The following is a 16,165-nucleotide window of genomic DNA, read 5'->3' on the forward strand; positions in this document are numbered from 1 at the left end:
GAGTCGACAGATCCTCAGTATGCACCATGTTGAAGACATATGATGCCATAGGGCATCTCCTATAGTATCTCTAACCCTACTCCCTTTCATTTAGGGCATTAGCTAGTTTGTTTCACGCATTTATATTATGTTTTTTATATTTCATTTTGCTAAGATAGATTTTATATTCTAGTGGTATTTTCTATATATGCATGATGATTTCAATGTTGAATGGATATCTATTTGATGGACTTTTGTTTCCTTGGATGTAGGATTCTGGGGTTCTCACGTTACATCATGGAAGCAACGTGTCCGCATATGGAGCAAGATGTTGCACTCAAACTGTCAAAGTTCCAAGGAAATGGAAGTACCAAATTTTTCAACAAGGATCGGATCACATATTAGCAAATTGTGTGTCATAGTCATCTCATTCTGCAAGTTATATATTGTAAATGATCTTAGTAAAACTATGAGTCTATGTAACAACCTAAGTAAGTCTATAATTTGATAACGAGTTCCATCCTAGGAGGTTTTTTAACCTCATTGATTACCAGTGTTTTTCGACACAGCTAATTAGAAGAGTTTTTCCCTCCAGCTTAAACCCCCAAAGCTAGGGTGAAATTTATTGTTGAATTATTAGGTGAGTCCTAGTGTTTTAGTAGAGTCCAATGTAAAAGTGGTTTGGGAATAATTTAGGCTAATTAGCTAAATTATTTTATTACAAATCACTTGGTTTACTAGATCATATTGAGTCGCAGATGAGTTATGTGTCTTGAGGATCTAAGACAAATGTGTATCTCCTCTTTGGGTCTTTAAAGGAAAAATCATATGTAATAGAGGGTTGGAAAAATAATTAATCCCCTCATGTATAAATTAACTAATTTTTCAAGCAAAATAAAATTAAATCCTAAGCCAGAAAATTAATTAATTAGAGTCAAAATTAAATTGTCTAGGAAAATAAATTCTCCAAATGGAAAAATTCGTGGGTCTTGAAAGAATCAAATTTAAAAAGTCCTCCACCAAGGGAGTACTGTCTTTTCATAGAAAATTTGGACCCATGGACCTTGGTGGTCAAGTCAAAGTCAAATTTTTTAGGAAATTAGCTCTAAATAAATAATTTTGAGCTAATTGGGGCAACATGAGAATGGCTCCTGCGATGGTCAAGGTCCATGCAACCTCTGTGCGCGCGTCGGGAGCGACTGGTTTCATGGATTCCTGGCTAGTGAAGGGCTTCCTCAACCAGGGTTACAACGTTCATGCCTCAGTGAGCGATCTAGAGAATGAGACGAAGATACGCCATCTCTTGGGCACACCGGGCGCTGCAGAAAGGCTCGAGCCCTTCCGAGTGGAACTGTTGGGAGAAGGCAGTTTAAACGCCGCCGTCACTGGGTGCAATGATGTTTTTCAAGCGGTGAATCTTTCCAAGTCCACACCCAAAGATCTAGAGGGCCAGGCCATTTTATTAGCAGCTCCAGGCGTTCCCCAAATCCTTTTTCAACATTTGTTAGACAAGCTTTCCACGGAAACTTTCGTTGGAAGCAACTTCCTCCAGATCGATCTCGGTGAAGAGGGTAAGCAGAGGCGCCTGGTGCTATCCTGCAATGCCACGGCCAAGGACTCCAACGTCTTCCTCATTGATCACGCATGGCCCTTCAGGCTCCCAGACACTCGCAATCAGAAAAACAGGTTTTGCATCGCCGTCAGCGCAGGACTAGCAACCCCACTTCACGGATCTGCTACCTCCGCCCCTGGGAGAACGATGCAAGGGGCCGGGATGTTCACTTCAAGCATAAGAAGGTACAAAATCCCCAGATCCGCCGCTGATCAATCAGATCGGGCTCTCAACAAACAGATCGGCCAAGATCTTGCAGGTCCGACACCCCGGATGGGAAATAGCCACGGCAGATCTGCTCTAGGAAGCACAAGAAGCCCTGGCATGGGGTCAAGGCACTTCTCTGACTCCTTTCAGATCCAAATTTCTCAGCCTACAGGCAGAACCATCATGCAATGGGTCAGTCCTTCAGATCTGGTGCAGGAACTCAAACTGAATCTAGAACGCCGGATGGGGATCCCATCAAGCCTTCAGCGACTTCTCTTTCAAGGTAAACAACTTGAAGACCCTCTTCCCCTCTCTTCTTACAGCATTTCCAGGAACAGCTCTGTGGTGGTAACCCTTCGTCTGAGAGGAGGTGCAGCGGGACAGTCATCCTCTGCTCGGCCCTTCTCATACAAAGATGCAGTACACTCTGAGAACCCCAAACCCCCGGAAGCCCTTAAATCTAAGGCCTTCTTGGTTGACAAGATTGAAGAAGTTCCCTCTGCTGAACTCACCCATGAAGATCTGGCAACCCAACTTCAAGAATTTGCAGAAAGAGCCATCATTTGCAGATTTAATGGACTGTGGCCGCGATCTCAGGATCTCTATGCATGGATCCATGCAAACTGGACACATCATTGTAAGATCTTTTTTTGTTCAAAAGGTTACTTCATTGTTCTATTTGATAACAGTAAGCATTATGAAAAGGCCTTAGAAGAGGGCCCTTGGTTCATGGGAACTGCAGGGCTCTTCTTGACTCCTTGGTTCCCAGATTTTGATCCAGCAACTGCAGTGATTACCAAGACACCTGTATGGATCAGGCTTCCAAACTTACCTGCCCACCTATGGAATACTCGTGTCTTTAGAGCTATAGGCGACACCTTGGGCAGCTTCATTAGGGGAGATTTATGGCGGGAATCCAAAGGTCTCTACTCATATGCAAGAGTATGTGTGGAGTTAGACTTGAGCAAAGGACTTCCAGAACAAATCAATCTCAAGATAAACGACTTTGTCTGGACCCAGACACTGGATTACGAGAATATTGCATTTCGTTGCCGCCATTGCCACCAATCTGGGCATTTGCAGAACACCTACCCATCTCGCCCAGCAAAAAAGAATAAGGCCAACATCTCCAAGCCTAAGTCCAAACGATGGGCTCCTTGCTCTCCACCTCCAGTCGTGGATTCTGATTCCTCCAGCTCTGAAGATGAAGATAGCGATGAAGAATTGAATCAGGCCCCTCATTTCGTGGTCCCTTCCACCGATGGTCTGGCGCCTTCCTCTGATACAGCCACTGCTCAGAAACGCGTCCATTTGTCCTCCTCCTCTGATTCAGAAAAGGAGGGCTCCCCTGTGGAGGACCCCAATCTTCAAGTTGTTATTGCTCATCCACCCCAAAATGGTTAGGTCGAAGTCAAAAAAAAGAAAGGGAAAAAGCTTCGTGTTGAGGCCTCTACCCTTTTAGGGTAGAAGTCCGTGCTTCTTTAGGCTCCCAGCCACATGTTGTAGCTCCTTGTTTGTCTTACTCCTTCTCCGGAACCGAGGTTGATAGTCCTATCATTTCTGGTTGCGGTTTTCTGTCTCTCTTGAATGTATCCTCTTGTACCATATTTTTGCTTAATAGAATTAGTCCAATTCAGGAAAAAAATAAATAAATAAATAATAATTTTGAGCTAATTAAAATGGAATTAAGTGATAAATTCGAAAATTCCTCAAAAATAAAAAATCAAGGGCCATGATTAAAAGATCTTGAAGTGTTTATCAACGGCCAAGCTTATTTTGACAAGGATCAAGGAATCTAGTCGTTATCTATAAATTAGAAAGTCATTTGAGTCTCTGACTCTCTAGTCATCTTGATCTCTCGTTGTTGAAGCATTGTGTAAACTATTGTCCTGCTGGGAACTATTTTTTCTATCATAATAAAAGACTTTGGGGTGCAATTGAAGGTGTTCTTGTTTATTGATTTGTGGTATGTGCTGACTATGGGCATCTCTATGTTGCGTTGAATATTGGTAAGCTATGTTTTTCATTAGATGGAGATAAAATCATATTATTGATAGTTTTGAGCTAATCTTAGGTGGTTTGATTCCCCATGTGATCTAACAGATTATTTTTTGAGATAAATACATAGTGTTTGCAAGTACTCTAGTCCTTGGTCTCCAAGTTCACAAACTTGGGCAAGAATCACTGTTGCTTGAATCCCTAGTTTTTATATGGTGGATTTAAACTTCGCTTGGGCTATAGTGAATCATTAATTTTTTTGAAGCATTTTAGTCATTCTTTCAAGTAAAAAATATTGAAAATTTTATTTTCTCAAATTCCATTTAAAAACGCATGTATATTTTGTGAATTAAATTGTAAATTGTAATTGTAATTTATTTTTTCTAACTTGGGTTGGGGTTTTGTATATATTTGGGGTTTGGGTGTTTTTATTTTCATTTTTTGCAGGTTGGATAAAGGGATCAAGTGAGAGAAGAGCTAGATCTAGGCCCTTAAAGGTAAGATCTAGTCTCTATACAATTTTGCAGGGCCATTCACTGAAGATTTGACGGCAAAATTCAAATCTAGAAATTTTCAAGACAATGGTTTTCAATTTTTGGCCTCCTCTTGCCATTTCAACCCCCGATCTATCATTTCAGCCCTTTTATCCCTACAAATTGGCTTTTCTTAGCCCTGTTCTCCAATTCTTAGCCTCTTTTGCCCCAAAATTGACCCAAAACCCTAAGCTGAAGTTTTAAGGCTAAATACTTGACGGTTTTGCAGGATTAAGATCTCAAAATTCATATCTAGCAAGCGGCAAGGTAATCCCAAAATTTCAACAATTTTCAACAGTGGGATCTTCAAGGCCTTAGGCATAGGGTTTGACCTCCAAACCCTTAGTTTGCTTCAATTTCATTACAGCAACTAAATCACAGATAATTAGGCCCTAAAATCAAATTCTATATGGTCAAAATTCTTTAGAATTGCAAAATATTTGTTTTCACAATTTTTTGCCACTCGGGCATCTCTAATTTGACCTAGATTTGACATTTTAGTTTGCTGGAAAATTTTGCAAAATTATAAAAATCAGATCTGAACATTTCTTAATCACATCCTAATTAAAGTCTAAAAAATCTGAATTTTCAGTTTTTTCAGCAAACTTACTATTTTTAAACATTGTGGGAATTATATGTAGTATTTTCAATCTTTTGATCTATCATAAAATTATCAGTTCTGAAAATTGTTGAATCAAACTCTCTTAAAGCCCTCAAATTGGAAATTTTCAAGTTTTAGTATATTTTGCCATTTCTAAAAATATTGGTTATCTATTTCTGGCAATTTTATCTTGCTAATCTGCCACTATTTCACGGCTGAAATAAGTATATCAGATCTGAAATTTTCTTAGTCCAACCCTTAAAAATATCCTAAAAATTGATTTTTCATCAAGTTTGGCAATTTTTACTATTTTAAGCATTTTTTAGCATTGGCACTGACATCACTATTTGTTGATCTGTGGGTTCAGGACACCTTGAAGATGCCACATCTGTTGCTGAGCCTAAGAGGCCGGTCAAAGAGAGTAGACCACCTGAGAGGTTTTGTAGCTATTTGGCAATGGACCAGCATCCTTGACTCAGAGCCTTCTAGCTATAAGGAGGCAGCTGGCTAGCAGGCCTGGAGAGAGGCCATGCAGGAGGAGTATTCTTCTATCATGAAGAATGATGTTTGGGAGGTTGTGCCGAGGCCTGAAGGCAAATCCGTGGTTACTTCCAGATGGCTTTTCAAGGTAAAGCATGTTGCAAATGGCAGCATTGAGAAATTCAAAGCGAGGTTTGTGGCTAGAGGGTTCTCCCAGGTAGAGGGAGTTGATTATGAGGAGACCTTCGCTCTCGTGGCTCGATATACTTCGATCTGCTCCATTATATTGATAGCAATAGAGATGGGTTGGAAGATCCACCAGATGGATGTGAAGACCGCATTTCTCAATGACTTCATACAAGAAGAGGTGTACATTGAGCAGCCACAGGGCTTTGAGGTGCATGGGAAGGAGTCCCATGTGTGCAAACTGAAGAAGGCCCTTTATGGCCTGAAGCAAGCTCCCAGAGCTTGGTACTCCATGATAGATACATACTTGCAGGGGATGGGTTTCACAAAGAGTGAGGCAAATCCGAACCTTTACTATATTGTGATAGGTGAGGAGCCTCTCATTCTAGTGTTGTATGTGGATGACTTGGTCATTACAGGTGCAGAGAGACTCATAGAGCACTGCAAGAGAGATCTTGCAGTGGAGTTTGAGATGAAGGACATCAGCTTGATGCATTACTTTTTGGTTTGGAGGTGTGGCAGGAGGAGGGGCATTTCTTCCTGGGGCAGGGGAAGTATATTGTGGACATCCTTGGCAGATTCCACATGGAGGATAGTAAACCCATGTCGACACCGATGATCACCAACTGGAAGAAGCTTCATGCTTCGGATTCCGAGTTGGTGGATCCCACATTGTACAGGCAGCTGATTGGTTCCTTGATGTATTTGGTCAACACTAGACCAAATATTTGTTTTGCAGTCAATACGATGAGTCAGTTTATGTGTGAGCCTAGGAAGGTTCACCGGGTGGCTGCAAAACACATTTTGCGGTACTTGCAGGGGACAGTGGATTATGGTCTGGACTACAGGCAGGGGGATGGAGTAAGATTGGCAGGTTATACTGATTCTGATTGGGCAAGTTGTGCTTCTAATAGGAAGAGCACTTCAGGGTGTTGTTTTGGGTTGGGTTCGGCAGTAGTGTCATGGTTCAGCCGGAAGCAGCAGTCAGTAGCATTGAGTTTAGCTGAAGCAGAGTATATGGCAGCCAGTCTAGCTAGTTGTGAGGCCATCTGGCTTCGCAAGATGTTTGGCTTATTTGGTCAGCCGTTGAAACCTTCCGCAATTTACTGTGATAATCAGAGTTGCATTAAACTCACGGAGAATCCAGTGTTTCATGACAGGTCAAAGCATATCGGGATCAAATATCATTTCATCAGAGACTATGTTCAGAAGGGAGCTGTGAAGCTTGAGTATATTCCCACTGATGAGCAGGTTGCAGATATTCTTACCAAAGCCTTACCACGGAGCAAGCATGTCTACTTTAGAGACAAGATGGGTGTGGTGAGGAACACCTTCCTCGGTAAGAGGGAGTGTTGAAATTTGGTACCGGAGGACAGGTGGTTCCCTAAGGCTTTGATCTTTGGCCTAAAGAAAAGTGTCCAAAAGAATTTAATTTTTCTCCTAAAGTGACTTTATAATTTTTATAAAGTCAAATCTAATTTAAAAGTGACTTTAAGTGATAAAGTTACTAAAGTCTAATTTTAAAGTGACTTTAATAAAGTCAATGTAAAATTAGAAAGGAAAAGTGACTTTGAAAATAAATGACTAAGTGGGTCTCTATTAAAGTGGGGTGAATTAAAAAATAGAAAGTGAGATTTAAATGAGCATTTAATCTCAGTCCTAGATCTCAATCTATTTCAGCCATTGGATTTAGGGATTCCCCAAAAGTCACTTAGGGTTAGATTAAAGGAGGAAAAGGTCACTCATTCTTACATGAGCAGATTGAGAGAAGAAGAGCAAGAGAGCAAGGGAGATTTATGGACAGTGAGGAGAATGAGGCAGTAGCTTGGAACACATTCCAAGGCAGCGTTTCAGCAAGTCCGTACAACTAAGTTAGCACATAGTGAAAGGCAGGTTTTGCGTACAATTTTCTAGAAAGGCCGTACAGCAGTTTTGGCTCAGATTCCAAGGAGGTCGTACAACAAGTTAGCACAGAAATCGAGGAGCAGAAAATCTGAAATTTGTTGGCACATTTTTCAAGGGAGGCTGTACAGCAAGTGGTTGTACCTTGGCACGCTTTTCTAGGCAGAAATCCGTATAGTTGTACTGTTGTTTTCTGCACAGAAATCGAGGAAAACTGTACAACAGCATTTATGGCAACATGCACGCTTTTCTAGGCAGTCCGTACATCAACATTTAAGGCTGAAATTTGGGCACAAAAATCGAGGCCATACAGCATTTATTGCTGTTCTATTTTGTTGTTTGCAAGTTTTTCCAGTTGGCTGTGAGGCACGGAAAACGAGATAAGTTGTAAAAGTTTGCTTGTCGTTTTTTCGCTGAATACTTCTCTTACTGTAAAAGCATTTTTCAGAAATAAGGAGCTTTTGAACTGGTTTTCCCCAAGAGTTGTAGGGGGTTTTTCTAAGGTCACCATGACCAAAAATCACTGTGTTTAAATGTGTTAAATGGATATCTGTATGTGCTGATATTTATTTCTGCATTTTCCAGCATTTTGTTATATTTCCAGAATTTGTGTTTTCAACAAAATTTATTTTTCTGTTGTTGAATGTATGGATATGGGAAAGGGCATTTAACTATTTTGGAGAAATAAGGTGAAACTGAAAACCGGTGTGGGAAATGAGAAATTTTCGATGATGGAAATGCGAAACCTTAGCAATAACACTAGCCTCCTCAATACAAACATGATGATTGGTTTTCTCAGCATGTTCAGCTAAAGCGGAAGACTTAGCTCTCCTATGCTTAAGGTCCGCTGCGTGCTCGCTAATCCTTTGATTAATGGAGCGACCAGTCTCCCCAATATAGGGGGTCCCACAGGAACAGGGGATCATATAAACACCTTTCATATCCTTAGGGTCGATGGGATCCTTCACTGATCTGAGGGACATACGAATGGTGTTCAAGGGCCTAAAGGTCACAGGGATACTATGCTTCCTGAGAATCCTTCCAATTCTATCAGTGGTCCCCTGAACATACGGAAGATGGACACCTGGAATTCGTTCCTTCAGTTCCCTTTTAGTCAGAGAATTCTTGGAAGCTTTAAGGAAAGCCCTCTGACCCAAGTATCTACTATAACCATTCTCAACAAAGACATCAAGCAGATGGGATTTTTCATTCTCAAAGCTCTTTTCATCCGAGATCCTTAGGGCCCGAGCAGCAAGGGTATTGAGAACACCCATCTTTTAAGCCGGTAAATGGTGGGAACTGGCATGAAGATACTGCTTCGTATGAGTTTTCTTCCGAAAAACTCAATGGGCGAGGGAACCATCACTATTCTTAGAAATAAGAATATCAAGGAATGCAAGGCATCCATCAACTTCCTACTCCTTAGTGAACTTAATGGCTGAGGATTGATTGTTGAGATGATCAAAGAAGAGATCAAGCTCATCCTGGCCATGAGACCAGATGACATTGGTGTCATCCACATACCTTCTTTGGCAAAAGCCTGGAAGAGTTAAGAGCCTTGGACTCAAAATCCTCCATAAACAGATTAACAACGATAGGGGAAAGGGGTGAGCCCATCGCAACCCCACAGGTTTGCTCGAAGAATTCTCCCTCAAAACTGAAGAAGGTGGAAGTGAGACAGATCTCAACCAATCTGGCAGTGTCAGGATCTATTAGGCGGTTGATCACCTCCATGGCCTCATTAATAGGGATGCAAGTGAACAGGAGACAACATCAAAACTAACAAGAATGTCCCCAGGTTCAAGCTTAATGTCCTTGAGTTCTTCAATAAAGGAAGCAGAGTCTTTCACGAAGGACTCCGTATGACCAACTAAGGGCTTAAGCTTTAACGCAAGGAACTTCGCAAGAAGGTAGGTAGGACCTCCAATGGTGTTGACGATGGGCCTTAAGGGGGCTCCTTCCTTGTGAATCTTGGGGAGACCATAGATTTTAGGAGTAATAGGGTTCAAAAATTTAACTTAATTAAAATACATTTAATTGATAATTTCGAAATTTCTTAATATTTAAAATTTCGACGGATGAGATTAAAAGGAATTTTGATCCTCATCAACGATCGAGATTGTTTTGACAGTGATCACTTGAACTAGCCGTTGGAAGATTTGTCTTTAAATAGGAGGTCAGTTGTCAATTGAAATCATCCGATCTTTTGATCGTGTACTAAGCGAAAAGCTCTCTCTTGTAATTTTTTTTTTATGAGCAATAAAAAAAAACTTTGGGGTTAAATTCTTGTTGGTGTTACTCTTCATCGAAATGTTGTAAGATGTATTATTTTCATGCATATATTTCTTTTTGGCCATTGATATAGCTTTCTGAAGAGCGATCTGAGTACATGTATCTTGCTTAGTCACTGGGGTTTGAATGGTAATTTAAGTTTTGAATATAATAATAGGTATCTCTATTAGATCTGAATTTTATTACTGTTCTCTCGCTCTATGATTGAGGACTGAATTGAGTTGTGCAGGAAAATCCTTGATTATCAGATCGTCAAGCATTTGGGGAAGTTTTTGGCTGAACCAGCCAACTCTCGATCCACGTTTTCTGAAGAACCCAATTTGATTTTGATCCCGGGCTTATCATAAGATATTTTTATGGGTGATGCATAAAGGGTTTAAAGCTTAGTACCTCCTTTGAAAATCCAAAAAGAAATTATTTTTTCTATGCTAAATCATTAGATCCAGCTGTTGAGAGCCGCAGATCATCAAATCTGGGAGCGGTGTCGGAGTCACAATCCCTAGATCTGATAGATCTGCCATTTTTGTATATAGATTTGTAATTTTCTTCATTTTTCTGACTTAGGGTTTTTCGGGATTCATTTATTTTTGCATATTCAGATTCTCGCTGTTTATGTTTTCAGGGACAGATGGCAGATCTGAAGCTAAAGGTTGTGCAGAGTCCAAATCTAGGCCCCGGAGGGTAAGATCTGGATCTTTGGAGGTCAATCAACATTGTTTTTGTAGGAAACTATCTAGCATTTTGCAGTCTAAGGGTTTGAATTTCTTTAAATCTGGAAGAAAATTTAAGAGTTCCAAAATATTTTAAATCTAAAGAAAAATTTTGAGGGTTTTTCAAATAAATCTGAAGCATTGGATTCAACATTTAAATTGAAAATTTCAAACATAAATTTTTTTGGAAGTCTCTAGGTATTTTTGTCGCTGCCTGGGGTTGAGGTTTCACATCTTGTTGAAGAAGTTTTACGTATTTGTGGAAGAAGCGTTGCTGCAAACCTTCTTCTGCTCTATCCATGCTATTCAACCTCCCTTGCCGCAGCCATATTTCTCCATCGATTCACCATTCAAGCCTCTGCAACAAAACCAGCGTTTCTTTCAGTCGTCCATCTCTTCATTCACGCGTTTCATTGCCTTCATTCCCTATCTGCCTTCCCTTCTCTGGCGTCTCTCCTTTCCATCTGCTGCACCCATTCCCACCTGACCCTTAAACCCTCACGCAGCTCCGCGTACCATCCCTCACCCTTCACGCTGCCACTTCCTCCGCAAACCTGGTCCGAGCTGCTCATTTCTCCCTTGCCCTCCTCACTAGTGCTCCCAAACGGCATAGCTGCCACCATAACCTGCATTCCTTTTCGTCAACCTGCAAGCGAACTGCTGTCCAAACCCTTCAGCGTTTCAACTCTTGCTGCTCGACCTGCTCTTCATCTCGGCCGTCGCTGCACATCTGCAAACAAAACTCTTTGAACTCTCATCCTTCTCCATTCCGTCGACCTTCACTATTATGTCGTCGAATTTTTCTCTCCCTGCCGCCGTCAAACTCTTCGAACCTGCAGCAAACAACAACAAAATAATCGACCTCCCTTTTTTATTATTTGTATATATGCGTTAAATTTCACTTGGTTTAGTGTATTTTTGTTAGGGAAAAGATAGAAGGTATCCTGAAATTCAAATACCCTTATGTGTGTATTGTTTAAGTACTAATCAGCTGTATCCTTCAAGGATTGTTTAGTATCTTTGTGATCTTGATAGTTATCTAATATTTTTAACCCATCGAACACAAACCTTTCATTGATTACATAGAAATATTTTCTATAATTCTGCCTCCAAACACTGGGTACCAAAATTGAATGGGAGTACAGATTTTGTTTACAGTGATTTTAATAAGCATCCTGGACATGTTTGATGGTACATTAATGTATAAACCACATATGATTAAAGGTAGAATGCAGTATCCTAGGCAATCATGCTAAGTGCCTACAAATCGGGTCAAAAAGTATATGCCCCTCTAAAAAAGGGCTTGGCAAATGGGGTGATGTTATTCCCTCCCCTGGTTTCGATTTCCCAGGCAGGAAAACCGTTTGATAAGTGGAAGGTGCCATGATTTTCTTGTTGGGTCAATAAAAGCTGGTGTTGCTATCGGCCCGTTTCGATCCCCGCATGTCATGTTCGCCTGTCTTAGCGAAAACTATCATGGTAGTTAAGTTGGGTTACGAGGTCATATGTCATTAACTGCGACACCGTGTCCCACCCATTGATAGGTCGCCAATAGCTGTATTTAAAAAGCTTTCAGTGAAATTATCTGCTCCTGTCTGAACATCGCTTAGTGCATTGTAACCTAGTCAATTGTCCAAACCATATAATAATCTATCATGTGGGTATTCTGCTGAACAAACATTATATAGAGGAGCCCGGCTATAGAAACCTGACTTTGCTAATTTCAAATCCCTTCCCCCATGCAAGATATAGCAGCGCAGTCTCGAACCAAGAATTTATGAGTACACAGGACCTGCTAATTTCAAATTACTTCCTTCATGCAAGAAATAGCAGTAAAGTCTCGAACCAAGGATCTATGGACACATAGGGCGATGAATCACCTATAAAGAAATGATGGGCTTCCCTGAAAGAAAAAATTGTGGGTCTGATAAGAAGTCACATACCAGCAATACCGTTTGGATGCGAAGTAATGGATTATCCGTCCTTTGATTAAGAACACCTTTTGAAATTTGTGGGTTACATCTCCTGGCACGCCATTTTATAAGTTCTCGGTAGGAAAAAACTTTAGGACTGCAGTAGCTTGTACCATGCCTGAATTCTAGTGTTTCTATGCTTTAAGATTCTTCAGGTGCTTTTTGATGGTTCATCGTATGGAACCAAGAATTTATGAGGGAATGTGTTGTGGGTATCATTTATATAGACCTCGGAAGGTTTGTTCTTGCCCGTTTTGTGTAGCGTTATGGAAGGAGACGCCTAAGTATTCTTGAAATGCATGGTTGAATATATAAACATATTCAAAGTTAAAAATACCATCTATGATTCTAACATTTTTTATTCGGATTTTAACCAAACTAATATAAATTACGATCAAAGAATATAATATAAAAATATTCCCGCGGAAATATACAAAGGCAAAAACGTGAATGTTTACGAGAGACTGCGCTATTTTATTAAAAATTTGGGGATTTTGGGTATCTTATTTAGACACTCTTATTATTAGACTTTTTTTCTTAAATAAATAACTGCATTCCAACGCAAAATTTGTGGTCACCGTGTACAACGTCCTGAAAAGAATTGCAGCATCTAATATCGCGGCGGTTCGCAGAGCTCCTGCCATTGTGTTTCGAAACCGAATTCTGGCAGAGGGCCAGGTTAGCAGAGGCCCTTTTTGGGAACTGAGTGGTGGCAAAGGGCTAATTTAGCAGAGCACCTGCAATTAAGGTTTTTCGGAACTGAATGATGGCAAGATAGCGAGCCTTTCAAAATGCGTTGTCCTTAACCAAAATGTTGTACGGAATACATTAGAGGTGACTTTATCAGGTGACGGAATCAGGCGGAAGATATTAAGGTTAAATCTTGATTTGTTGCAGTTAAAATGGTTTTTAAACTGCATATTTGGATTCAGCACCCTGAAAAACTTCTGAAACGCTTTCATTGTGCAGAAATTAACTATCAAACTTGCGATTCCAATAAATTCCTCCGAATTTCAACCGGAAAAACCCACCAAAAAAAACTTTCAAAAAGTCGCTTTATAGACAACTGCGGGCCCGGGAAGGTTTTGGCGAGTGCGCAGTCTTTTGAAGAGTGGTGAACCGTGGGAGGCTTCATTTGCAGTGTGGCATTGAGGCAGAGTGCCGCTAATCCGAAACCATTACCGAGAAAAAATAAATTAAGAAAATTAAAGATCATAGAATTTAAAAAGCCAAAAATGAATACCATAAAATCACAGTGCTTTATATATCAGAATTAATTATTTTAATTAATTTTATTAATTAAAATAAAAAAGATAATTATTAAAAAATATAGTAAAAATCCACATTAGAAGGTTTATAGGGTTTGAACTCTACGGTGTTCGCGTATTTGAACTCTGCGGTCTGAAATTGAGAACTAACATTTCTCGGCGGTCTGAACTCTGTGGTCTTCTGGTATTTGAACTTTGCGGTCTGAACCCTGTAGTCTTCAGGTATTTGAACTTTGCGGTCTGAACTCTGCGATCTTGGGGTATACACGAGAAGAAAAAACAAATTTAATATTAAAATATTGTATTTAAATCGATTGTCAACACTCTGTGTCTTTCGGGTGAACTATGCGGTCTTCAGTTGAACTCTGTGGTCTTCGGGTGAACTATGCGGTCTTCAGGTGAACTCTGCGGTCTTCGAGTGAACTCTGATTGGACCTGCGTTAACCCTGTCTGTGGTGAAATCTCGGCGGCACGGGAGGGTTGAGGGCACTCCACGAATTTTATTGTAGACATATGCATTGTGCTTCTTGGGAGACCTGAAACATCGACTTCAATCTCTCGGTGGGTGGATCTGCGACTCGCTTATAAACAGTTCGCCTTTTGTTGAGGATAAGTGCTCTCTCTGTGTTGCCTCAGTGATTTTATCAATCTCTCGGTGGTTCTGGGGTTCGCCTTCTGTTGAGGATGACTTATAATCGATTCGCCTTTGTATCTTTGTTCCTTCGGTGATTTTATCAATCTCTCGGTGGTTCTGCGGTTCGCCTTCTGTTGAGGATCACTTATACTCGGTTCGCTTTTGTGTCTTTGTTCGAGTTTTTCTTGGATCCCGGAGGGAGTCTTTCTACCGTTTTGTTCTGTGCAATGTAACTGGCCTCTTCAACCATTTCAGGTGCACCGGCTCTTCTGTCTCTTTATTTTATTAAATTATTTTTTTTATTAAATTATATTTAACCAAAGTCTTTTGATAGAAATGATGATGCTTTTTAACCAATAAGTGTGGCTCATCATGAGATGATGAAAGAATTTTGCTTAATTCATTATCGACCACATAAGCTTGAATAAATAAATTATATTTATTAAAATATGAGTACTTTTCTCCATGTTTCTAAATCTATTTGGAGTGGAGGGAGGCCAAACAAAATTATACTAGATTCTCTAAAAACACATTAAGTCTTTAAAACAATAAAGGGAAGAAAGAGAAACCTGGTATAAATACAAATTGTCCACAATGTTTACAAAACATAAAGTTGAATTATCCACAATGTTTAGTAATAACTACAAATCATTAGAAGATAAAATTAAAATTTTCTTGACTGAAATTCAAAAAATGAAATATAGGATGCAAGATTTAGAACACGAAAAACAATTAATGGTCCAAGAAGATCGCACCTCGAGAGATGAGATTAAAGCTTTAAAAATAAAACAAGATGATAACTCAACGCAACGAATCAACTTGATATCAAACACATAAAAGAAGAAATGAACAAATTAATCGAATTGGATCATGAACGACACAAAACAGCCCTAAACCTTATCATTGTTGGTATAAAGAGCAAGAAGATGAGGGCACATTAGCTATAGTAAAATAACCACTGAAAACTCACTCACAAATTCAAACAACTTATCTAATAGAAGCATAAAGGGTGGGCAAGATTCTTGAGCATAAGCATTGACTAATCTAAGACAAGTTGCAATAACCACAAATTAAATATACTTAGTAAATCTCTCAGTCTAAAAGGGTAAGGAATCTTTATAAATGAGGATCTTATCCCAGAAGACCAAGTTGAATTAAGGAAAGAGGTCCAAAAGGTAAAAGAGGTTAGAAAGGAAGGCAAATGGGCAATCATTATAAATAAAAAAGATATTATTAGAAATAGAGTCCAAAATAAAAGTGATAAATAGGAATTAAGAACACTTTGGATCCTCTTTTGGAACTGTCATGGTTTTCCATGGTGCAAAGGTCCTATGTTAAGTTGGATCCCGAGTGATACTAATCTTATTCTCTTGGTCAAAACTTGGGAGCATGACGAACGTAGGGTTCCCCACATTGATGGATTCATTCTTTGGTCTACCTGAAACAAGAGATCCTCATGTCGTGGGGTGGGTGTTATAGCCTATTGTATCAAAAATAACATTGCTTCCCACATGCGGCTTCATAAGATTGACCCCCTTAATCAATACATTTGGATCGAAATCTCTGACTCCAATTCCAACAAAATTTTCCTTGCAACTTGTTACTTTGCTCTCATTAAGTCTTCTTACAAGAAGAACAACCTAGATAAGAATTGTCCTTTCATTAACTTAGAGTGTGATATCCACAACCTAAGGAATGAAGGAAACATCCTCATTCTTGGGGATTTTAATGCTCGAACTACCACTAACCAAGCCACTCTATTAAGTAATAACTCTAACCCTATCCCCTTA

The 16,165-nt window shown here is 39.8% G+C and overlaps 1 protein-coding gene across 1 annotated transcript in view; it reads right to left on the minus strand.

Moving 5' to 3' along the window:
- LOC149214994 (beta-galactosidase-like) overlaps positions 1-13,998 on the minus strand; it is a 356,920-nt gene extending 342,922 nt beyond the window's left edge. Inside the window, exon 1 of the mRNA XM_089392482.1 lies at positions 13,848-13,998. The gene's annotated coding sequence lies outside the window, so the exon portion shown is untranslated. The remainder of the gene's footprint in view (positions 1-13,847) is intronic.
- Positions 13,999-16,165: the final 2,167 nt, after the last annotated feature.

Source organism: Pinus tabuliformis, chromosome 1_1, assembly GCF_031772625.1.
Source record: "Pinus tabuliformis cultivar Carrire ecotype Pingquan chromosome 1_1, CPIR1, whole genome shotgun sequence".
NCBI lineage: Eukaryota > Viridiplantae > Streptophyta > Pinopsida > Pinales > Pinaceae > Pinus > Pinus tabuliformis.